Consider the following 26,432-nt stretch of genomic DNA (forward strand, 5'->3'; position numbering starts at 1 on the left):
TCAGTTTCTCCCACCGGAAAGGTACTTCCTCAGCTCTTTACACGGCTGATTCCTTCTCATCATTTTGGTCTCAAGTAAACGTTATGTCCCCAGAGACTTCCCTGACCACCAACCACTATATTCAAAGAAGGTTTCCACTTCTTACTTTGGCCCTTATCAGACCAGATCCTCATCTAAACCACAGAACACAGTGATTCTGTACTCACTTCTCTCAAGGACTGTGTATAACTTGTACCATTCCCCTTGCATGGGAGAGACGTTAAATCATTACATACAATGGATGCCTAGGGCATTAGGATTTAATTCTCTATGATCTAATTTATCATATCATCTGGGTTATTTCCTTCACAGCATTCACCATACCCTGTAATTATTTGGCTTACCATTTGTTTATTTATCTATTGTCTGTTACCCCACTCTAGAATGTGAGCTCCATGAGAGCAGGGTGCTTATTGGTTGTCTTTGTCAGGCTGAATCCCAAACATCCAGCATGATGCTTGTTGCATTGCAAATGCTGCATTGTAAATCTTTGTTGGTGAGTGAAAGAATATTATTTTGCCTTTGATGATTCAGAATCTTCTCGATGCCCTAGGGCAGTGGTTCTTAAACTTTAGTGTACTCACCAAAGAACCCACTTCCAAAGATTTAGATTCAGTAATCAGATCTTTCTGAAACTGACTCTTTTAGGTAAAAGAAACAGGTCCCAGTCGGGCTGGGTGTACATTAAGACATCCAAAGTTGTTTTCTTTTCTTTTCTTTTTTTGTGGCTGTGCTGCACGGCTTGCAGGATCTTGGTTCCCTGACCAGGGATCGAACCCGGACTCCTGGCAGTGGAAGTGTGGAGTCCTAACCACTGGACCATCAGGGAATTCCCAGTTGTTTTCTTTTTTAAATGAAATGCTTGATTTTAATTTCATTTTGCTTTCATGTGGCATACTTTTTAAAAAATTTTTTATTGGAGTATAGTTGATTTACAATGTTGTGTTAGTTTCAGGTGTACAGCAAAGTGAATCAGTTATACATATATATTTATCCACTCTTTTTTAGATTCTTTTCCCATATAGGCCATTACAGAGTACCGAGTAGATTTCCCTGTGCTATAAAGTACGTCCTTATTAGTTATCTATTTTATATATAGTAGTGTGTATATGTCAATCCCAATCACCCAATTTACCCCTCTTCCCTCATGTGGCATACTTGACTCTGTCCAAAAACTATTAGAAAAATATATCCCCAGAACACAAACAAAATTGTAGTTAACTGAATAGGAACAATATCTTCAAAAATAAAGGCAATGGATTTGTAATGTTAATTACTTATTACTGAGAGAAGAAAAGTCACTGTCTTACAGGCAAATGAAGCATTTGCTGACAATTTTGTCAAAATCCAGAATATTGATATTTTACTAGAACGTTTTGTGCCCACAATGTGCACATGCATCAAAAAGCAAAGGAGGAAAACAGTATGGCAGTTCCTCAAAAAATGAAGCATAGAATTATCATGTGACCCAGCCATTCCATTTCTGGGTATATACACAAAGGAACTGAACGCAGGGGTTCAAACAGATATTTGTACACCCATGGTCACAGAAGCATTATTCATAATGGCCAAAAGGTAGAAGCAAACGTTGGATGGAAAACATCCATTGACAGATGAATGTATAAACAAAATGTGGTATATGCATACAAGGTAATATTATTCCACCTTAAAAAGGAAGGAAATTCTGACACATGCTATAACGTGGATGAAACTTGTGGACCTATGCAAAGTGAAATAAGCCAATCACAAAAGACAAACACTGGGAATTCCCTGGCAGTCCAGTGGTTAGGACTCCAGGCTTTCACTGCCAAGGGCCGGGGGTTCGATCCCTGGTCAGGGAACTAAGATCCCCCAAGCCGCGCTGCGCGGCAAAAACGAACAAACAAACAAACAGAAAACCCAAAAGACAAACACTGTATGATTCCACTTACAAGAGGTACCTGGAGTAGTCAAATTAATAGAGACAGAAAGCAGAATGGTGGTTGTCAGGGACCAGGAGGAGAGAGGAATGAGGAGTTAACGTTTAATGATTACAGTTTCAGTTTGGGAAGATGAAAAAGTTCTGGAGATGGATGGTGGTGGTGTAATGTGAATGTACTTAATGCCATAGAACCATACACTTAAAAACGTTTAAAATGATAAACTTTATGTTACATGTATTTTAACACACACACACAACACTAGAAAGGAGAAACAGCTGATGAAAAATTTGAAATACAGATCTTCCTCCACTTACAGTGGGGTTATGTCCAGATAAACCCATGGTAATTTGAAAATATCCTAAGTCGAAAATACATTTAATACACCTAACCTACCCAACATCATAGCCTAGCCTACCTTAAATGTGCTCGGAACACTCACATTAACCTACAGTTGGACAAAATCGTCTAACACAAGCCTATTCTACAATAATGCATTGGTTATATCATGTAATTTATTGAATACTGTCCTGAAAGTGAAACCCAGAATGGTTGTATGAGTACAGAACGGCTGTAAGTGTATCGGTGGTTTGCCCTCCTGATCCTGTGGCTGACCGGGAGCTGCCTCACTGTCGCTGCCCAGCATCAGGAGAGAGTATCCTAGAGCATATCGCCAGCCCGGGAAAAGATTGAAATTCAAAATTCTACTGTGGTTCCTCCTGAATGCCTACGATTTTCTCAGCATTGTAAAGTGGAAAAATCTCAAGTCCAACAATTTTAGGTGGGGACCATCTGTAGAGGTTTATCTGTTATACGTTCACAGTGACAGACTTGTTGCATCTTCTTCAGCATCCCCCAGGTAGATCCCAGAAACTAGGCACAGAAATTCAAGCTACAAACCAAGCAGTGTGACTTTGAGGCCATTAATACACAAAAGGAATCCCGCGAGGATTCACGAACGAGTTAAAAGCGTGCTCTCAGCCCTGCCTAGTTCTTGCATTCTGCTGTTCCTTGCTCTTAAATTCTCAAAGGTGTCCTGAGAGACTTTCCTCAGAAAAAAATGAACAGACCGAAGTGAACGCCGAGTATTTGTGAGGGGATGAAGGAAACTGCCTCCGGGCAGCACAGAGAACCGCACCACAGGCAGGAACTGCATGCGGCTTCTCTAAATGGGATTTGACCCTTTTCTAGGTTGGAGGGGGAGTGTGGCGGGTGAGGGATCGGCAAGGGAGGAAAGGAGCTTTCGATCAGCGGGAGCTGCACGTAGAACTGAACGCTCCGCGAGCAGCCGACGCTCGAGCTGCCCTAGCAGGGTCGGCGCCGCGCCGCCCGGTGCCTCAGTTTCCCCGAATGGAGGTCCTGGGGCACCGCCCCCTCTGACGTAATGGGGCGGGCGCAGCCAGGCCGGCCGTCAGGGAGTGCGAGAGCGGGGCGGGCGCCTGAGGGGGTGGGCGCGCGGGGAAGGAGCGTGGCGCCCCCGGGCCGCACGGGCCGCGCGAGGCGGAAGCTTGGGCGGGAGGCCGGAGGCGGGGCCGCCACGCTGAGTCACGCAGGATTGGCCCGCCCGCCGCTTCCAGGGGCGGAGGTGACAGCGGGCCTGGGACAGGCGGCCGTAGCTGCCCGCCGCGCCAAGGGACCGCCAGGCGGCGGAGAGCAGGTCAGGGGCCGGCCGAGGCCGGGCGGGGAGCCCGGGGTCGCTGTCCGGGGACGGCGGGCGGAAGGGACCCGCGCCCCGAGGAACGCGCCGGGCGGCCAGGCCTGCGCTGCCCCGCCGCGGCCGCTGCCCCGGCCGGGAGCCCCCGAGGGGCAGCAGGGCGCCGGGCCCTCGTCGGAGTTCTCCGGTCCAGGTCAGTCGGGCCCAGGGAGGTGCCAGGGAGTTGGAGGCCGGGTGGCCGGCAGTCCGAGGGATGCAGACGTGGGCTTTTTAAATGGTGTCAGGCAAGCCCAGGGCTCTTTTCACTTCACCACCCTGCCGCTCCGGCAATGAGGCGGAATTTGAAAGCTGGAAAAGAATCCAGCATTAGTCCAGCCCCCTTATTTAACAGATGAAGAGATTCTTCTGGCTTGCACAGTCACATTGAGTCGGAATAGGAGTCCGTGATTCTGTGTCGGGGAGACAAGCAGGGAATGGCTTACCGAAGCAAGAGTAAGACCTGTTTGGCTAGAGATGCAAGTTTGGTTATGGTGGAGTTTTGTACACCTGCATTCCTGCCGCAGGTACTAATGTCCACCAGGCATCAATTTCTCAGAGTATTTAACCTTGAAAAGGGTGTCAGTGCTGTCAGTTGAATAAAGGAATATTGGGGTTACATACAGGCCAGGTCTGCTGGAAATTAGGTGCTGTGGGGAATGCTTGGTGTATAGAGTTAAATTTTAAATGAAAAAAACCCCACTTTAAATGGAATCTCATTATCCTTTATTGTCTGTCTCATTTATATTGATATAATAATGAAGGGCACTTACAACATTATTCTGTAATTGATAACTTGCCTTTAGGTCTATTTTTACAGTAATACTTTTATAGTAATATGAGCGTTTTGTGTTGAAACACTTTCATAATCACTGATGCTGTGGTATGTGGCAAGCCAGTGGTAGCAGTAATATTTAGCGTTTGAGCATAGTTTAGCTTCACGTGTTTGTATAGCTGAAGTTACAGAACTGATTAATCTGTAGTTGTATACTGAAAAGTGAAGTACCTGCCAGCATACAGGTGTGGTTTCTTAGAGTTGGTGCTGCGTTTATTACTCTCGTAACATAGAATAGATTCCAGGTGATGAGCAAGTTAGTTTATCCCCAGCACCTGTTTTTCTCTAAATTATTGAATCAAAGGACCTCTACGACTACGTTCCATCTCCAAAGTTCCCTGCTGTTTACGTGTTAATTTGAAACATATGTCGCTCATTGTGTCAACGACACAAAGTTTTGAGAAAACACGTTTTTAAAAAATTCTGCGTGATGCATAGTGAATCTTCAAATTCACTGTTGTTCTCAACACTCCCAGTCACTTTATCATTATTGAGCTAACATAAGTGAAAAGAGATTTTTCAAATTACCTCCGTGTTAAATTCACTAAAGTCAGAGACTGGAATAGAGTGCTTTGTGTGTGGTGGAGAATAGCTAAAATTTGCCCTGGGGATGGGGTCTGTGCGGCACACAGATAACTTTTGCAATAAGCCGAGAACATTCTGCCTCAGAAAATGTGATAAGATGTCTTTTATACAGTGTTCATATTGTGTGAATTTTCAACTGAGATATGATAATAATCTTCATAGACAATCTGTCCAAATATGTACAAGTTATTTTGTCTTGTAGCCCCAAAGCAGAGCCTTTTCCATCTCTTGTTTCTTCTTTTCTGGGTCCTTTCTTCTTAGGGTCCCTCTTACCTCGAGAGACCCTTTCACGTTCCTTGTTCATCCACATGAAAGAGGCAATTCAGAGCCTCTCTCAAGCACTGATTGAACTTACACTACTTTTTCTCCTCTTAAAGTACATGATAAATCATAATTCTTGAATCATCATTTAGATCTCCTAAACACTAAGAGTGGGTGTTCATTTTTAGAACATAGTGCAAGACTCCATGAGGCTCTGATTCTGAAAAAGGGTTAAATGGAATGTGTTTAGATTTTTATCTTCCCTAAACTTGGAGACTGCAATTTAGGAAGCCTCCAGAGCCAGTAAACTCATTTCTCTCTGCCTCAGAAGGAAACCCTTTCTGCAGGATGCATAGTGAATCTTTAAATGCGTTATTCTTCTCAACCCTCCCATTCACTTTATCAAGGTTGGGCTAAATAAGCAAAAAGCGATTTCTCAAATTTCAGACACTGCAGTGATTGTTCAGATTACAGGTACTTTTTAAATTGGGGGAACTTTTTTAAATGATAAAAACAATTAAACTACAAATGCAAATGGAGGCTTGCATACCAACTGCCAGGTATAAGGCTTGAATTTTTCTGGGTTTATTATTCTGTCGTTTCTGAAGTCGGTTAATGTATTACCTACCCCACAGCATTATTACAAGATTATCTGCTTTGAAATTCTCAATTGTTCTTGATCTTCAGCTAAAGCATCCTTAAAATTCATTCAGATTACTCATGAAAAGTTTTAAACGTAAATTCAATTAATATTAAATAGTTGCTTATTATGCCTTGCTTAGGAAAACATCTGAATAAACTAATCTTCAAGATTGGATAACTTAGTCTCATTGGCCAGGAGCTAATTATAAGATATCAGTCTCTTGCCTGGAAAGGCAAAAAGGTCTAAAGTAGCAGTCATGAAATCGGATCACAGATCAGCTCTGTGATGAAGGAGCTGTTAAACCAAGGCTCAACAAATAGTCATGGAGCACCTGTATCTGTTCTTGGTGCTGGGGATACAGCTGTGAACGAAGCAGACAAAGCCCTGCCCTCATGCAGTAGATATTCTGGTGGTGTGGAAGCAAACAGGAAATAAATATGTGAATGGATCATGGTCACACGATTGTAAGTGCTGTGGAGAACCTGAAGGAGGCGTAAGTGAGAAAAAAGAAGTGGGGCGGGGGGAGTACACACAAAGTGCACAGTGGTCAGAGAAGGCCTCTACCGAAATCACTTTTGATCTAAGACTTGAGAGGAGTGAGAGAGTGAGCAGGAGGCGGAGGGATGAGCAAGGTCCAAGCCCTGATGTAGGAGCATGTTTGGCATGTGTGAGGGATGATGAGGTCACAGTGGCCAGGTGGTCCCCATGTGGGCGAGGGGAAAGTGCAGCAGAGGAGAGGCGGTGGGGGTGGGGAGGGGCACAGCAGTGTAGGCCGTTTTGTAAGGATTTTGGCCTTTCCTCTGAGTGAGGGGGGAGCCCGTAGAGGGTTTTGAACAGAGAAGCTTCTGATGACTTATGTTTTAACAGGATCACTCTGGCTGCTGGGCCAGAGAGACAGAAGGGGGACAAGGGCACAGTCAGTAAGAGCTTCCCTTTCATACCAGCTGTGTGAGCCTAAACCACAATCCTCCTCTGGCCTGTGTTTCCTCATCTGTAGAATAACCAGGTGCTCTCTAGCTCTAGAATTTTTAGATTCTAAGTAGTGTGGAATCACTGTGAGGAGGAAAAAGGATTGTATATGAAGGGGTTCTGAAAGTAAATAGTTTCAAAGGGCATGAAAACTTGACGCCAGCAACGTGTCTTGAGCTGAATCACTCCTAATCAAGAGGTAATCGGGTCTTTTCAGTCAGGTTGTCAGGTCATGAGAACAAAAACACTGTTTCGTGACTATTTTCCACTGATCCCTTTAGTACTCTGCTGATCCCTGAATTTTTCCCTTCCTGCTTGAAAAAGGATGAAAAGCTGTTACTCATCAACAGAGCTGGCAACCAAAGTTGCTTTTGTTGTTAGGAAAGTTGGGAACTTAGGGGAAGGAAACAATTCTAATTTTATTTTTATCATAGGTCATTTGAATTCTTTTTTAACATGCAAGGAGCCTAAAAGATTTCTTTTGTTTTTAATTCCCTTCTCCTCCTCCCATTCACCTCATGCTTCACAGGTGCTCGTTTGAACACATATAACGTTTCTTTTTGTCTGTATAGGATCTTGCAAAGTGGGGATATTTGTTTTATATGTATTTTAATTTGTAATGTTGTATTTCATTTTGCTTCTTTTTTCTCTGAGTACTGTTTTTAAGATACACCTGTGTTTCTACATGTACATCTAATTCTTCGCTTCCAAATGCTGCATTATATTCCATGCTATGTGTGTGAACCACAGTTTTGCTTATCTCCTCTCTGTGTGATAGATACTCAGGTTGTCTCTACTTCCTACCACCACAAACATTGCTGCAATGAGCATCTTCATACCTGTCCACTTATAAAGCTGTGTAATATACTTGTGGGATATACACTTCGAAGGGAATCACTGCGTCATAGGCTTGCATGTCCTGGATTTGATCAAACTGTGCCAGATTCCTCCCCACAATGGCTGCACCACTCTCTCTCCTGCCAGAAGTGTTTGAGGGGTCCTGTATCCTCATGTCCCAGCCAGCACTCAGCTTCCTCTAGCTCTCCACCTTCTATAATCTCATAGGTGCAAAGTGATACCTTGTCATTTTTATTTATATTTCTTTGATTACTAATGATTGTGAGCATCTCTTATGCATATAGTTTCATCTGTAAATTACTTATTCCTGTCTTAGCCTGTTTTCTATTGGAGTTACTGTCTGTGTTGCTGTTGACTTGTGGAAGACAGTTTATAGATGTTCACTTATCGTCACTTTGCAGATATCGTCTCATATGTTAATTTTGTCTTTGTTGTCCTTTCATCAAGAAAAATTCTTAATTTCAGTGTAATCAGGTAAATAAATTCTTTGGCTTAGAGTTTTTAAAGTTTTGTTTAAGAAGGCCCTCCCAGTCCCTAGGTCATAGCTATTTCTTTAATTCATCTAGAGCCCACATTGCACGTGGTGTTAGATAGGAATCCAGCCCTATTATTCTCCATTTAATGAGCCGGTTTTTCCAATAACATATCCAAAAACCCCATGCTTTCCTCCATTACGTTGTGGTACCCTCTTTCTCCTGTATGGTTCCCATGGATACACCAGTCTATCTCTGAGCCTCTATTCTATTAGTTTGTCAGTTCTTGCTCTGTTTTTTATTGCTCTGATTTTATTACAGTGATTTGGTAATACATCCTCATGACTGGCACAACAAGTGCCGCATCTCTGTTCTTCATTTTTAAGTTTTCTTAGCTACTTCTGTACCATTATTTTTCCATATAACATTTGGAATATGTTTATCAAGTTCCTCAAATTTTTTGAGGAATTTTTATTGGGATTACATTGAATTTATCAATTATTTGGGAGAGGCTTGACATCTTTTTGATATTAACTTATTTCATTCAAGAGTATGTAATGTGTTTCTCCATTTATTCAGCTTATTTTCTTCAGAATTTTTGTTTTATTTGGAAATAATTTAAAACTAACAGAAGAGTTCTAAGATTAGTACAAAGAGCTCCTGTATATCCCTTACCTAGATTCACCAGATGTTAGCATTTTGCTATATTTGCTTCATTACTCCCTCTCTACATTTCTATGCATTTTTCTGACTCATTTGAGTTACTAGTTGCAGACATCATGACCCTTTACCCCTAAATACTTCATCAGTTCATTTCTAAGTCCTTTATTAGAACTTCAAAGTTTTCTCCATAAATGTCTAAGAGTATATTCTTGGTTAAATTAATTTCTAATACTTGATAGTTTTGTTGCTATTGTGAATCATGTCTATTTCTATTACTGTTGTTTTCTAGTTGGCTATTGGTAGTTTAAGAGAAAAGGTATTGATTATTATAAGCTGATCTTGTATTTCACAGCCTGGCTTCACTGTCTTATTCAAATAGTCTCCTGTTTTCTGTTGTTTCTTTTCCCCCATAGTTAATCATATCCTTTGAAAATTGTGATAGTTTTGTTGTTCCTTTCTCATCCTTATACTTCTTATTTATCTTTCCTTTACAGCATTGCCCAGAACTTCCAGGACAATGTCAAAACAGTTGCTATGCTAGTGAACATCTTTGTCTTGTTCTCAGTCTTAAAGAGAATGAGTCTAAAGTTTCCCCATTTCATGTAATGTTTGTTTTAGGTTTTAGGTGTACCTTTGTCAGGTTAAGGTGTTCTCCTCTATGTATTCCTAGTTTACTGAGCATTTTCATCATAAATGGGTATTAAGCCTTGTCAAATACTCTTTCAGGATTTGTTTCCAAAGAAATAAGATGGCATCAGGAGGCTGCAAACCAAAATCCTAAGCTAAGCTTAAGCTTCAAGCATAAGAAGATTAATAAAAGTCTTCAATATTTCTGAACCCTATGTATATAAATTTATGGTAAACATCTCACAATTCCAATATAAGCTTATTTCACCGTTAGATCAGCTTTTTCCTCCTGCTTTGAGTCAGAATTTAAAAAGCTGTTGTGAAGAATGAGAGTGCCATATTCAGCATAACTGTAGTCGTCAGCATGATTGTAAATATAAGATATGTAAAATTATAGTTTCCTTACTCTGTGGATCACTCTCTGCTCCGGGTATAAATCTCACCTAAGCATATCTCACAAAATATTGACATGGTTCAGCAGGTAGCTCTTTAGCAGCCATAACTGCTAGGGTGTTGTGCAGTAGATTCTCAGGGCTATCTCTTTTGGTTCATGATTGGGTTTTTTTTTTTAACTATTTCCCCCTAATTATAAAAATTATACCTCTTAATTGTAGAAAATTTGCAAATAGAAACGCAAATCTTTAATCCTGCCTTTTAGCATCAACCCCTGTTAAAATGTTTATTTCTCTCTCTCTGATCTTTTTTTGGGGGGTGGGAATAGAGGGGCTACTTTGTGGAGGAGGAGAATGCACCTAACATTGGCCTATATAATTTTGTATCACCCCTCCTTTTTCAGCCTTAGGCCATCAACTCTTGTTTGTCTTGCTTTGATTGATCTTCCAAAAAAAAGCAATAAGAAAGATATGATTAGCTTATAGGGCTGGGGTTACAGTTTGCTGATGACTTGGACATTTTGAACAGGCTGTGTGGGAGTGCACAGACAGCCCGGCCTCAGAGTATGGAGAAGTCATAGGCCACATGCCAGCAGACCGAAGACTAGCTTGGAGGAGAGGAAGGGGAGAAGTCTATTTGATGTCACTTTGCTTCAGTTCAGTTAGCACCTTCCTTCTTTAGACTACATTTGCATTCATCTTTCAGAAAATAAAAAGTATGAAGAAAATAGTTGTAATTTATTTTCTTTTGACCCTGAAATAAACCCAACGCTGTTGTCTTGTTTCCCTAATCACCTTCTGCTAGTGTGATGACTGGTGAGGGAGTGTGGTAATAAATTGCAGGAAGTGACAGAATTTTTAAGTTAACATTCTTATCAGCTGGTAGATTCAATATCCAACTGCCCTCTCCTCCTCACTCCTCATCCCTTCACCCTGCTTTTTCATTTTGCCAAAACACCTGTCGCTGTTGTCTGCCTTCCCCATTCCTCAAGGAGGAAGTTCTTCAAGGGCAGGAATCTTTGTTTCGTTCACTGATAAATCCCAAGCACCTTTTAGCCTTGCCTGGTACATAGCATGCCCTCAACAGAGGGAACCCACAAAATGAGTCAGTCTGTAAGGAGGCAGCTCTGTGATACAGAGAGGGGAAATCTTAAGGGAGGGGTAAGGGAAGAAAGTTCTCTTAGCCTCCTTTAAATGCATGGGTTCAATAAACTAGTGGAGTCCCCATTTCTTCCTTGACCTTGTAAGCGTAACTGTCAACCCAGCCACAGAGCTAATTTCTCTACATCTGTTTTAGCCGCTCCTGTGGGGTCTGTGGTTTCTGAAAGTGGAGTGTGAGTGTCTGTGTTGCTGACAAGCACATGGTGGGAGTAGGGCCCCAGAGAGAATAGTCACTGCTGACGCTCTAGCCGTGGGTTCTGGGCCCAGCACACACTCTGCATTGTTTTCATGAGGTGATTGATTCTCTTACGATAAATGATCTGTCCCATCAGCAGAAAAAGTTGCAGTGAATGTGCCGAGTTGTGCTGAACTCCCAGCCTCACACCCCGTGTCCTCCCGCTTTCTAGTTTATTCTTTCCTCCCATCCCCAGTCATGCAGAAACCTTTGGCATTTCTGTCATTTCTGGATCTGGTTCAGGATTGTCATGATGAATAGTCATGCTGCATATACCTGGTCACTTTATTATAAAGCAAGGCTCAATCATATGAAATAGCACTCTGTAGGGTGCTAAAAAAAAAAAAACTGGATTGCCACAAATACACCAAAATGCTGTCCTGGAGCCCAGTGCCATAGACCCAGTCTATCTTGTATAGACCATTGTCTGAGTCATGGCCCTGAAATACTACTTTACTATTATTTTGCGTACTGTTATTCTACTGCTTGACACTTGTTACCTGGCCCTCGAATCTGATCCAGACTGTCCATATATATTCTAATTTACTTCCATGTCCCTATTTTCTACTCTAATCAGATATGTCTCTTTTTCTTTCCTACAACAATGATGATAGCAATAAGTATATTATTAATTATAATTATGAATATGTCTTTGGTTTCACTAGCAGTCTGAATTCAAATGAAGGGAAAGGAATATAAAACAACAACAATAATATAATAACAGCAGCTAATATTTTAGCCAGTCATAGTACTAAATGCATTCCTATTTAATCTTCAGAACAATTTTATAAGGAAGGTGCTGTTGTAATCCTCATTTTGCATATGGAGAAACTAAGGTACAAATTGGTTAAGAAACTTGCCCTAAAGTTTATATTGCTGTTAAGTGATAGAACAGGAAATCAAACTCACATCTATTTTTCTCCAAAGCCCACCCTCTTAACCAGTGTGCCTTAGCAGGCCTCAGGTAAGCAGGTGACTGAAGAACAGGAGTGACTTATATGGTCACATGGTTATTGCCAGTTGTGCTTTTTTCCTGTTCGCCACACTACTCACCAGTGCTCTGTGAGATGTGAAGGGGCTGGGAGGATTTTGTCTGCAGCTGGGACTGCTCAGTGAGCTCCTCCCCAGATCCTGCGTCGTCGACTCTACAGTCAGAAACGGGTGGCACCTCAAAAACGGAAAGGCTCTGAAACAACAAATCCAGGTAGTATTCTTTGGCTTTTTGACCTTTTCCAAATAACGTATTTAAGATTTGCAAAAATGAATAAAGAACAATACAATAAATGTCCACGTATCCAACACTCAATTTAAGATGTAGAAAGCTGAGTTGGTTCCTGTGTTCCACCTCCCTTTGCCGTTTTGTAGATCCTCTGGTTCTAGTGACTTAGAAAACAAAAAGGATTCCCTTCTATTTACATATGACAACAGTACCATTACTGTCACCTAAAAAAAAAGCAGCAGTAATTCCTTAATATAATCAAGAAACTAGTCAGTGTTCAAAATTTCTCCCATTTGTCTCAATTTCTTAAATAATTGATTTGTTTGAATCAGGATCCAAGAAATGGCACCCATTGCATTCAGCTAATATGTTCCTTAAGTAGCTATTAATTGATAAGTTCCCTTTCTTTCCATTTCCATTTTAATTTTTAAAAATTAATTAATTTATTTATTTTTGGCTCTGTTGGGTCTTCGTTGCTGCGCGTGGGCTTTCTCTAGTTGGCGGCGAGCGGGGGCTGCTCTTCATTGCGGTGCGCAGGTTTCTCATTGCGGTGGCTTCTCTTGTTGCGGAGCACGGGCTCTAGGCGCAAGGGCTTCAGTAGTTGTGGCTCACAGGCTCTAGAGCGCAGGCTCAGTAGTTGTGGCGCACGGGCTTAGTTGCTTCACGGCATGTGGGATCTTCCCGGACCAGGGCTCGAACCCATGTCCCCTGCATTGGCAGGTGGATTCTTAACCACTGCGCCACCAGGGAAGCCCTTCATTTTAATTTTTGATTATAGTTTATTTTGTTAAAGAATTTTGTCATATAGTTTCCCACATTCTGGATTTTTAAAAATGGTTTGTGATGCAACCTTATTGTCCTGTTGTGAGTTAATTTACATTTTTGTCAGTCACTCTAGGAGGTTCCAAGTTATTCATCCTCCGTAGATAGAAAGGATTCACCAGCCCACATATAGCTTGGTCTGGCCCAGAGGTCATTGCCAAGGAGTCTTCCAAAATGTTCCAGGTGACAGGGAATGACATAATCAACAGCAGACCATCTCTATTTAAAAACATTTTGCCTCAGAAGGAATTTTATAACTTCTCTTTGGCAAGACATTTTTGTGTTCCCTAGAGTCAGAGAAGAGAATGGAGAAGCGAGTGAGTGGTCTGGTTTTCTTCTTTTAGACAGTGTCTGTTGCTTTAAGGATTTCTGGGGCTCAGTGCCAGAACCTCCTTGGGATATTATCGTCTCACAGTTTAGATCTGCTTATCAGGAAACAGAATCCCTGGAGGGTCAGGTAAGAGGAGAGTGAGTTTACATTAAAACCAGACCTTTGTTAGTTCCTGTTGGGGGTCCTGTATTGTATTCTTGAGCATCTAGCCAGACTGTGGAGCATAATACTAATACGTATGGTCTTCAAACCTATAGTGTTCATTACCTGGTCTTTTTGCTGCCACTGTCTAGATGTTGTTCAGTAATTATAATATCTGGACCACTGTAGACATGAAGAAGTCCAGTTTTGTTTTGTTTCTCTTGTAGTCTTGCTGCCTTGACCTGTAGTCAACTGTGATAATTCTGCAGGGTAATCAGTCAATATTAAAGTAAAAAGAATGAAAATTGTTGAAGTGTGACGCTATGTTTGGCTTTATTTAGTGACTTGACGATTGTAAGAATAAAGTATCTCAATGTCAGTATTTTCATCTAGTTTTAAAGCCGAACAGTTAATAAACCAAGACTAAAAATCTAACATAGAATGAGAAGGACATTTAATAATACATTTATTACAGCCCTGCTTATACTTTTATTTTGAGATTAACTGGTTATCTTAAGTTAGAGGTTTGCTTTAATTAAAGGCATTAATAACAGTAAATTACTGGAAATCTTTGTGTTGAATTTTACCAATATGTTCAAACTTTATTCTTTTTTTTTTTTTTTTTAATATTTATTTATTTATTTGGCTGCACTGGGTCTTAGTTGGGGCACGCGGGATCTTCACTGCCACACGTGGCATCTTTAGTTGCAGCATGCGAACTCTTAGTTGTGGCATGTGGGATCTAGTTCCCTAACTAGGGATCAAACCCGGGCCCCCTGCATTGAGAGCGTGGAGCCTTAGCCACTGGACCACCGGGGAAGTCCCTCAAACTTTATTCTTATATTCCATAGGTGGGAATCAGGCTTGGTCAGCATTCTCTTCTGGTTACTCCAAATACTTAAAAAGTAAAATATAATTATTATTCACAATAAAACTTTCAGTCAGACACTGGCAAAAGTGTCAGTGATTTGCTGGTTATTGACTGCTCCTCCTTGAAGTGATCAGTTAACAAAAATAAGCACTTCCTATTCACCCTGATCACAGGAAGCAACAGCACACACATGAGATAATATGTTTGAAAAGCAGTCTGTAGATGTATTGTGTTCTAATAATATGTGTTACAAAGCTGTACTGCCTTGCAGAGAACTGCCAGTATTTTGATGAGGCTAGAGTTTAGGGTGTATGGTGGGTGGAGAGTGTCCAGAAATGAGGCCAAACTTATGCATGGGGACCAGATCATGAAGAGCTTTGTACGATCTGCACAGGAGTTTTAGAAACTTCCTACCAGTGATGGATGGGAAGCTCTTGTGAACTTCAAGCAGTAGAGAATTATGAGATTTTGTATTTAAAAACAGTAATCCTAGTTGCAGTGTGGAAAATAGAACAGAGGGAGATAAGACTGGTAGGTAACCAATTAGGAAGCTATTGCCATGGTCCCAAAGAAAAGATGGTGAGAGTCTAAAGTAGGGCAGTGGCAATCTTAAATTGTAAATGTCAAGCCAAAGAACAGTTTTTCAAAGGTAGATGAGTTTGAAGGACTGAACAATAGTGTTAATGTTTTTCCTAGAAGTAGAGGGTTTTTTTAGAAGAGTAAATAAATTAATTTCATATTCCTCTTCTGTCCCTGGAAGGCATTTGGCAAAGGTTTTCTTAGACCCATAGGCAAGGATCTCGTAAGTGAAACTGCTGCCAAATCCTTGTGGGAATACACAGTTCATTTAGAGCTTAGGGTAGAAGGGGATGTCAATTGCTATGTCCTTGTGACCAGTAACAACAAAGAGTCACATTACTCCCCCTTCTTCTCAAAAAGTAACAGTTTTGAGCAGTTAGCCCCACCCAGAAGTTGCTGCCTCCTCTGTATTATTGTTACAGTCAGTCTGGGGGACGATGACAGTTCTCCTTCTCCTCCCCCTTCATCATCATCATCATCATCATCATCATCATCATCATCATCATCACCATCCTCATAGGTGACATTTACAAAATACCTGAGTGCTTACTATTTACCAGGAAGTGTATTAAATGTTTTACCTACATGATCAAACTTAATCCTCATAACACACCATGAAATAAATTACTATTGTTATCTTCAGTTTACAGATGAGGAAACAAAAGTTCAGAGTGGTTTAAGTGACTTGCCCAAGGTCACATAGCTTGACAACTGGCAGAGCCAAAAACTGAACCAAATTCTCTCTGACTTAAGTCTGAGCTCTTAACTGTTATGAATGTAGTTATTGCTTAATACAATTTAGTAGCAAAAATGATTTCTCATCTTAAATTTACTCTTTTATGTAACCATGCCCAGTGAAAGTCCACATAATCAAACACTGTATTACCTACCCTCCATTTGCAGCTAATAGCGAGGACACATTTTTAAAACATAAGTACAGGAAAAACTTGGGGATGGGACGGGGCAGAAATAGGGAAGCTATTTAAATTTCTAGCTTTTTTCAAGGCAGGATATCCATGTATGCCTTCACTATTTTTTGCTTGAAGTACAGCAGTTTCTGAAACAAGAGAGCCACTCAGTTTTTTAAATTGAGGTATAACTCGCAAACCATGAAATTCACCCTTTTAAAGTATGCGATTGAGTGGGGTTTTTTGGGTACATTACAAAGGTGTGCAATCATCACCACTATCTAGTTCCAGAACATTTTCATCACCCTGAAAAAGAACCTTGTATTCATTAGCAGTCATTCCCCAATTCTTTCTCCTGAGACACTCATTTTAAAACCTATTAAATACCAAAACACATCCCAAAGCTATGAAAAAGATTTTGAGACTATCTATCCATAATCTCCTTCTCTTTAATGCAGATGATGATGATAACAACAGTAATAATAATAACAGCTAACCCCTGTGTAGTGCTTACTATATGTAAGGTACTATTCTAAGTGCTTTACGTATACTAACAAATTTAAATTTCACTGTGATCCTGTGAGGCAGGTTCTATTACTAAACCCATTTTTAGGTGAGGAAATTAAGGCACAGAGAAGTTAAGTAACTTGCCTCAAATCACGTAATTTTTTTAAAAATTTTATTTATTTTATTTTTGGCTATGCTGGGTCTTCATTGCTGCGCGTGGGCTTCTCATTGCAGTGGCTTCTCTTGTTGCGGAGCACGGGCTCTAGGCGCGCGGGCTCAGTAGTTGTGGCTCACGGGCTCTAGAGAGCAGGCTCAGTAGTCGTGGCGCACTGGCTTAGTTGCTCCGCTGCATGTGGGATCTTCCTGGACCAGGGCTCGAACCCGTGTCCCCTGCATTGGCAGGCAGATTCTTAACCACTGCGCCACCAGGGAAGCCAAATCACATAATATTTTTAAAATTAATTTATTTTATTTATTCCTTTTTTTTTTTTGGCTGCATTGGGTCTCCGTTGCTGCGCGTGGGTTTTCTCTAGTTGAGGCGAGCGGGGGCTACTCTTCATTGCGGTGCGCGGGCTTTTCACTGTGGTGGCTTCTCTTGTTGTGGGGCACGGGCTCTAGGCATGCTGGCTTCAGTAGTTGTGGCACATGGGCTCACTAGTTGTGGCTTGTGGGCTCTAGAGCGCAGGCTCAGTAGTTGTGGCGCACAGCCTTCGTTGTTCCGCGGCATGTGGGATCTTCCCGGACCAGGGCTTGAACCCATGTCCGCTGCATTGGCAGGTGGATTCTTAACCACTGCGCCACCAGGGAAGCCCACATAACTTTAATATGGGGTGGAGATAGGAGATAAATCCAGATAGTCTGGCTTTGTAATCTGTGCTCTTAATTATTCTATGTGTTTTAAGCTGATTATATTTGTATTTGAAAATTATATGAAACCTTGAAAATACCATGCTAAGTGAAAGAAGCCTGTCACAAAAGACCACATATTGTATGATTCCATTTATATGGAATAGGCAAATCTTTCTGTCTATAGAGACAGAAAGTAGATTACTGGTTGTCTAGGGATGGGATGGATGGGGAGATTTTTTGGAGGGCAATGGGAAGTGACTGCTAATGGGTATTGAGTTTATTTTTGAAATGATGAAAATGTTTTAGAATTGATAGTGGTGCAGGTTGCACAACTCTGGGACTTTACTAAAACCTATTGGATTGTGCACTTTGAATGGATTAATTATATAGTATGTCAATTATAACTCAATAAACCTGTTTTTTAAAAATGATATGAAGGACTTCCCTGGTGGCACAGTGGTTAAGAATCCACCTGCCAATGCAGGGGACACGGATTCAAGCCCTTGTCCAGGAAGATCCCACATACCGTGAAGCAACTAAGCCCGTGCGCCACAACTACTGGGCCTGCACTCTAGGACCCGTGAGCCACAACTACTGAAGCCTGCTCGCCTAGAGCCCGTGCTCTGCAACAAAAGAAGCCACCGCAGTGAGAAGCCTACGCGCTGCAACGAAGAGTAGCCCCCGCTCGCCGCAACTAGAGAAAGCCTGTGTGCAGCAACGAAGACCCAACGCAACCCAAAAAAAAAAAAAATGATATGAAGATAAGTGACCAGGATGATTTACCTTGGAATACTTTTTTGTCTTCATCTGGAAAAAAAATTGTGTGTATACACACACACACACACACACACACAAACACACTTTTTCCCCTTGTATTTGGGGGTGCTCAGTTACTTAGAACCAGTTCTAATTCTAACAAATATACTTGCTTATTTGAATATTTCAGGTGCTCCCAAGTACCTAAAATCAAAGCCCAACCTTCCTAATGTGGAAATGAGTCCTGTGAGATCCTGTACAGCTCTGTGTGAAAGAGGAGCATGATCATTGGGAATATGAATATATATTTTGATATATAACTTAAAGTAGTTCAGTGTGTTAAATCACTAATTCTGCAACTATTTATGGAGGGCCTGCTACATACCAAGCAGTGCTCTAGGTGCTTGATATACATCGGTGCATAAAATAGACGAAAAGAATCCCTGCCCTGTAGAGCATGTAGGAGATAGGGACTAATTCTGTAGGCTTCACAGAGGAGGTATCATGAGTTGGGTCTTAGAAGATAATAGTTTACCCAGATAATAAGAGTTATGCATGTTTGATGGAAAAGTGAAGTGCTCAGCTGATCCAGTCAAAACAGCTAATATCACAGTGTCCTTTTTTTTTTTTTTTGGCTGTGCAACATATAACTTCAAAATCTCAGTGGCTTATTACAACAGCCATCTGCTTTCGTTTTCATAGGTCTGAGAGGGCTGAGATTTGTAGGTCAGAGTAAAGGAGGAAAGACAGCAGCAAATGGATATAGGGGCAGGAATCTTCTTGGGGATTTATCTCAGGTCTTTGGCCAAGGGCTGGGCCGGGCATGCACAGGGCAAGCCTCTGTGAGGCCTGAGTCAGAGTGGCTTCTGTGGGGCTGAGAGCTGAGCAGAGATACCTGAGGGTGCACAGTGCTCAGAAATATTGGATTTCTAGTCTGGCCAGAGTAGAGAGACCTTGATGAGCACTACAGGCATTCCTTTGAGACCCCAGCTAGGACAACTTTAGGAGTAAGAACAATACCTACAATAAATGCCGTACCTTAAGACTCAGGACAAAACCCAACCTACATGATATAAAACCAAGCCTAACAGGATCAAGAGGATCTTCCTGTAGTTTAACTGAATGTCAAAACAAAATTCAACACACATTAAAGGAAGACAGTATAATCCAGACCATCTATAACATATCATACACAATGTATATCATACAATAAAAATTACTAGAATACAAAGAAGTGAAAATATGACAAGCAAGAATGTGACACATACTGTAGAGGAAAAGATATAACTCATTGTGTGATGACTGAGATGATGGATTTAGCTCATGAGGAATTTAAAACAGCTAATGTAAATATGTTCAGATATTTAAAAGAAGAGATGGCCATAATGAATGAATAGATAGGGACCATCACCAGAGAAATGGAACTATTAAAAAGAGCCAAATGGAAATTCTAGAATTGAAAAGTACAACAGCTGAAATAAAGATTAACTGGATGGACTTAAGAGAGCAGGAAGGATACTGCAGAAGAAAGGGGCCAATGAACTATAAGACAGATAAATAGAAGTTATACAAACTGAAAAGAAGAAAGATTGGGGACAGGGAGAACAGAGCTGTAGTGACAGTGAGAGAGTATCAAGTAATTTAACATGTCTAATTGGAATCACATAAAGAGAGGAGGAAAGATGAGGAAGAAATATTTGAAGAAATAATGACCAAAATTTTCCCAAATTTAGTCAAAAACATCAACCCATAGATCCAAAAATCTTAGTGAACCTCAAATAGGGTAAATATGAAGAAAACTACACCTAAACACTTTGTAGTCAGCTGCTGAAAACCAAAGATAAAAAGAAAATTCTTAAAAGTAGCCAGAGAAGAAAGATATTACATACAACAAAGAATGACAGCTGACTTCTCATCTGAAATAGGCAGAAGACAATAGGACAACATCTCTAAAGTTTGAAAGAAGAAAAATAAAACCATCAATGCAAAATACTATACTAAGCAAAAAATCCTTGAGAAATGAGAGTAAAATTAAAATATTTTCAAATTTGAGCAGATTTGTTGTCAGCAGACTTATACTGCAAGAAATGCTGAAGGATGTTCTTTAGGCTGAGAGGAAATGATACCGGGAGGAAACTCAGATCTGTAGAAAGGAATGAAGAGCACTAGAAATGGTAATTGTACAGGCAAAAGTGAAAGACTTTTTTTCTTTTCTTAATTTATTTAAAGGAGAACTGATTGTTTATAACAAAAATGGCATTGTATTATGGGGTTTATAATATATTGCATTAATTATCTATTACTGTATAACAAATTTTCTCCAAAATTAATGGCTTAAAACACTAAATATTTATTATCTTACAGTTTCCGTGGGTTGGGAATTCAAGAGTGGCTTAGCTGGGCAGTTCTGGCTCAGAATGTGTCACAAGTTGCCATCAAGATGTTGGTGGGGGCTGCATTCATCTGAAGGCTTGTCTGGGACCCTAGAATCTCCTTCCAAGATGCTTGCTCACATGCTTGTTGGCAGGAGGCCTCAGATTTTTACCATGTGGGCTTCTCCATAAGACTGTCTGAGTGTCCTCACAACCTAGTCTTGGAAATCACACACTGTCACTACCACCTCATTCTGTAGGTTAGAAATGAGTCACTAGTATGGCCCACACTCAGGAGGAGAGGAGATAGGGAGTAGTATCAAAAAATTTTTGGATCTACTTTAAAGCTACCATAAATATGTAGAAATAATATATATGGCAACAATAACACAATGGACAGGATGGTGTGGTAAATGGAATTATACAGTTATGTATTTCATACATTATATGTACAATGGTATAATAGTAAATGTAAGTAGACTATGATAAGTTAATGATGCATATTGCAATCCCTAAAACAACCACTTGAAAAATCCAGTGGTGTAAATAAAAGCCACTAGAGGAACTAAAATGAAATACTAAAAAATATTTGATTAACCCAAAGAAGCCAGTAAAGAAAGAATAAAAAAATAGGACAAATAGAAACAAATGCAAGATCAGTAATTACATTAAATGTAAATGGTCCAAATATTTTAATTTAAAAGTATAAATGATCAGACTTAACAACTGTCTAAAAGAGATGCACTTTAGAAATTCAGAGAAAGACAAATAACTATGTGATCTCACTTGTATGTGGAACCTTAAAAAAAGCCAAATGCATAGGAAAAGAGAGTAGAGTGGTAGTTTCTGGGGCTGGGGGGTGGGGGAAATGGGGAAATGTTGGTCAAAGAGAACAAACTTCCACTTATAAAATGAATACGTTCTGGGGATCTAATATACAGCATGGTAACTATAATTAACAATACTGTATTATATACTTGAAAATTGCTAAGAGAGTAGATTTTAAATATTCTCACCACAACAAAAGAAATTGTAATTATTTGAGGTGCGTGATGTGTTAACTAACCTTATTGTGGTAATCATTTTACAATATATATGTGTATCAAATCATCACATTGTACATGTTAAACTTGCACAATATTATATGTCAATTATGTCTCCATAAAGCTGGGAGGAAAGAGAGATGTACCTTAAATATAAAGGCATAGGTATGTTGAAAGTAAAAAATAATAATAATAAAATAAATAAATAGAAAAAGGTATACCAAGTAAACAGTAAGCATGAAAAGCTGGCATGGCTATATTAATGTCAGAGAAAGTAGACTTTAAGGTAAGGAGATAAAGAGGGACATTTTCTTATGATAACAAGGTCAGCTTATCAGGATGATAGAAAAATTCAAAATGTGCATTTACCTAGTAACAGATCTTCAAAATAGATGAAGCAAAACTGACAGAATTAAAGAGAAAAACAAATCCCAATAAGAGGGATTTAACATTCTTTTCTCAATATTAATGGAGTAAGTAGATAAAAGATCAGCAAAGGTATATATGAGATGAAATAACACCATCAATCTTCTCAACCTAACTGACGTTATAGAACACAATTCTCAACAACTGCATTCTTTTCAAGTGCACATAGAGCGCTCACTAAGATAGACCATATGCCAGGCCATAAAGTATCTCAATAAATTTAAAATAATATAGAGCATGTTTTCTGACCACAGCAGAACTAAACTGGAAATTAATAACAGAAAGATCTCTGGACATTTGAAATATTTTGGAAAGTAGATGTCACCCTTCTAAATAACCCATAGTTAAAAGAAGAAATCAAATGGGAAATTAGGAAATTTTTAGCTGAATGAAAGTGAAAGCACTGTATCAGAATCTGTGTAGCTAAAGCAGTGTTTAAAGGGAAATTCATAGCTTTTGATGCTTATATTAGAAAAGAAGAAGGGTTGAAAATCTGTTATCTAAGTTTTCACAGGAATGAGAACAGATTAAACCTAAAGTTGAAAGAGGGAAATAACAAAGATACAATAATAGAGGAAGAAATCAATGAAATAGAAAACAGACAAACAGTAGAGACATTTAACAGAGTCAAAAGTTGGTTCTTTGAAAAGATGAACAAAATTGATACACCCCTAGCATGACTAAGAAAAAAAGAGAAAACACAATTTCCAATATCATTATAGATCATACAGATATTAAAGTCTTAATATAGGAATATTTTGAACAACTTCATGCAGCAAATTTGACAGCTTGGATTAAATGGACAAATTTCTTGGAAAAATACAACTTAACAAAATCAGTACAAGAAGAAATGAAAAATTTGGGTAGCCCCATATGTGATAAAGCTATTGAATTTTTAATGAAAAACCTTTCCTTGAAGTTCTCCAGGCCCAGATTATTACAGTAACGAATTCTATTAAATATTTAAGGATGAAATAATACCAATCTTACACAGACTTTTTCAGAAATTAGAAGATGAAGGAACATTTTCCAGTTCTTTATGTGGCTAGCCTAACCCTTATTGGCAAATCTGACAAGGACACTTAAAAGAAGATTACATTCTAATATCCTTTGGGAAACATAGGTGTAAAATCTTCAACAAAGTAAATTTGCACTATACAAAAAGAGTAATACATCATGAGCAAGTAGGGTTTATTCCAGAAATGGCAGGTTGACTTAGTATTTGAAAATCAATGTAACTTGCCACATCGACAGAATAGAGGGGGAATAATGATCATCTCAGTAGATGCAGAAGAAGCATTTAATAAAATTCAACACCTATTCATGGTTTAGAGGAAAAAAGCCAAAACAAAATAGTATGCAGAACTAGAGCAAAGTCCTGAACTATTTCCTTCATTCCTCTTGGTAGGAATCACGATGATCTGACATGCTACCTGCCTAGATAGCCCAGCAAAGGACTCTGAAATCTCTAGGTTGTAGCTAATTAATTGGACTGTGATTTGTATGCATTTGCTATTTGTTAGGGAATTAGTATTCTAGCTCATATCAACTACCAGACACTACTTTTGGTTAGTTTCTGTATCAATTTTGTAATCTTATTATTAAAATATCATCTTTGTTCTTCATCTGTCATGGCAGCCTGTAATATAAATCCTCCCACCTGTTTGTTTCTCCCTTTTTCTTATCCTAGCTACAGTTCCTAATGTTTCACTCCTAGATTCACATGTTTCCATGTAGATACATTAGTTTCTTTACATATCATACCATTGCCCTTCCTTTCCTGTGAGAGATCTCTTTTAAATCAAGTGAACCTTTCCATTGTTGAATTTTAGGTTTGAACATCCTGACTTAGGACATTAAATCCTCATTGATACCATCTAAGGAATCCACCATTCACCAAGTTTGCTATGTCTTGGCATAACTCTCTGGTTCATCGTGGATAGAAACTACCAGAAGATCCATATATACATTTTCCTTTCAAGTATAGTGACTCTAGTTTCTATAACTAGAAGTGTTAGTTTTTACTTATTTGTATAAAGCTGCTGGTCCCTCTCTTCCACGGTCCTTGTAAGTTGATACTGCATAGAATGATCTAGAATCACTCACCCTGAGAATGGTCTCAATTATTTTAAACTCCAACTGCACAGTTTCTTTCCTCCCTATTTTTCTTCCTCAGAATCTTTAGTTTTCTAAATTCCTTTCCTGATTCTTTCTTACAAAATATCAAGAATATTTTATACTGTAAAAAACCTGAAGGGTAGAGAAACTCCTTGTCTTTTAAATCTTCTTTAGCCAAAAAACTAGCCTGTGCTTGAAAGAGATAAGGAAAAGAAAAAAGATGCTTACCTTGCAGATCTCTGTACTATTAATCCTCATAGCTTGGGTTAATAAATTTTCTTGGCATCTCCTGGAAACTGTCCTAAAAACTGCCTGTTATCACATGTTTGTTTCGTTCCTTGTTAACTGCAGCTTCACCCTGAAGTTTCACTTTATAGTTTCAAGTTAATCTGCACTTCTACAGCTGCTGTCAGATGTATTATCTGGGCATTTATTGTATACAAAACGTATCACAGCTGTTAATTTTAATAAAGCTACTTAGCTCAGACATGTCCAATGTATTTACTTAGGAGTCAGTGATGCTTAAATTTCATAATTGAGATTCATGCAGGATTTAAGAAATAGGAACCTGAGCAAGTACTTAAGGAACTCTTAGGTTGACCCATTTGAAAAATGTTTCTTTAATATAAATGTCCTCAAATTTGGTAGTCCTAAAATATTAGTCTTGGGACCTTCCTCCACCAGTGCAATTTGTCAAAAAAAGACAAAATTGATGTAGAGATATAGAAGCAATTTTTAAAATAACTAAAAAGGGAGAAAAATATCAGCTTAATGTGGGGGAGAGAGAGGGAGGGTGGAATCCTTCAAGTTAGTTGAAACAGCTATCCCATAAGAGTCAATCCTGAAGCTTTCTTAATTTAAATTGTCTTTTGTAAAAAAAAAAAAAAAAAATTTAGTTGTTTTAGATGAGAGGTGTTCCATTTAAATCCTGAAGAGGACTGAAGGGCCCTTCCATGATTGGCAGAAACTCTGATCTATGTCCTGTTCCATCGCTGAGGTTGTTGCCTTCCAACTTGAGACAAGTTTGAAATAAGCAAAATATAATATAAACTGTAAGACAGTTTACAATAGCAGATTCCTTTCCTTTTCTACCCTCATTTCTCTGATCATCCCACCTAAGTCAGAACAGGCTTTTTATTTTTTCTTACAGTCCAACATTCCATAACCTGTTTAGCAAAGTACATGTGAGTCAGTGCTGCTGTCATCAGGAGAGCACAGTGGGTTGGAAGAAGATACTTGTTGGAGGACAGCTAGCCCAGGCCATGCTGCTCAGCTTCATGGGGGCCACCATGATCAAGATGGGTTCTACTTTTCCTCTTCATCTGTTGCTAGTTCTCTGAGTAATCACCTGGCAGTGACTGCTGACCTTCTGTCCAAAATGAACTCTAGTGACATAAACCAGAGGAGGAAATGATGTTTTCCTAGCTTCTCTCATTTCCTTCCGGAAACAGATATAGACTTCATTTTCTGACACCTCTTATCCTTTCACCCAGAGGAAAGAGCTCATTCTTTTTAGTCCTATATTGCCAAGAATAAGAGAACTGTGCAATTGTTTTTGAGGTTAAATATTACTTTTCATTGCTTGGACTTGAAATTTTTTAAATGGATTTCCATTCCCCAAAATGTTTTATGGAGAGTTCAGTTTCAAGACATAAGGAAATTTCCAGATGCTCGTGAAAGCATATTCCTTTTAAGGAACCTATACTGGAGAGTCCCTACGAAGAGGACCCTCTTGCATCTCTTCTCAGGTTGACAAAGATGTACCTGTGATGCTCCAGCACACCCACTTCGTAGGAGCAAACAAGAAAGGAGAAACTGTCTTTTAGTTAAGGAAACCCCTTCAGAAATTTTCTTCTGGAAGTCCAGAATTTAGACTTATACTATGAATTGGACAATATTAGGAAGAATGTGCAAGGTGTCATCAGTGCTATTTGAAAGAATATAGTAAATTTTCAAAGCTCTCACACATTGTGTCCTACTTTCCTAGTAGTAAAATAGATCGCTCAGAATTTCAAAACAATTTACAGTCTGGGTCCGATACACCAAATCTGTCAAAAAAGTGGGGATTTTTTTTGAAGGGTGGGTGCACAGGACCCCAGGCATCAATATTTTTCTAAACATGTTTTAAGCCTTCAAAATT

The 26,432-nt window shown here is 39.5% G+C and overlaps 1 protein-coding gene across 4 annotated transcripts in view; it reads left to right on the plus strand.

Annotated features, from left to right (window-relative positions):
* Positions 1-3,507: 3,507 nt before the first annotated feature.
* Positions 3,508-26,432, plus strand: part of DNMBP (dynamin binding protein) — a 112,165-nt gene continuing 89,240 nt past the window's right edge. For 3 of the 4 annotated variants that reach the window (XM_061207193.1, XM_061207283.1, XM_061207352.1), the window contains exon 1: positions 3,508-3,805. The gene's annotated coding sequence lies outside the window, so the exon portion shown is untranslated. Of the gene's footprint in view, positions 3,806-12,510; positions 12,555-26,432 lie in introns of those variants that run through there. The other variant, XM_061207223.1, reaches the window with a different exon arrangement.

This window comes from Eubalaena glacialis, chromosome 1 (genome assembly GCF_028564815.1).
Source record: "Eubalaena glacialis isolate mEubGla1 chromosome 1, mEubGla1.1.hap2.+ XY, whole genome shotgun sequence".
In the NCBI taxonomy this organism is placed as follows: domain Eukaryota; kingdom Metazoa; phylum Chordata; class Mammalia; order Artiodactyla; family Balaenidae; genus Eubalaena; species Eubalaena glacialis.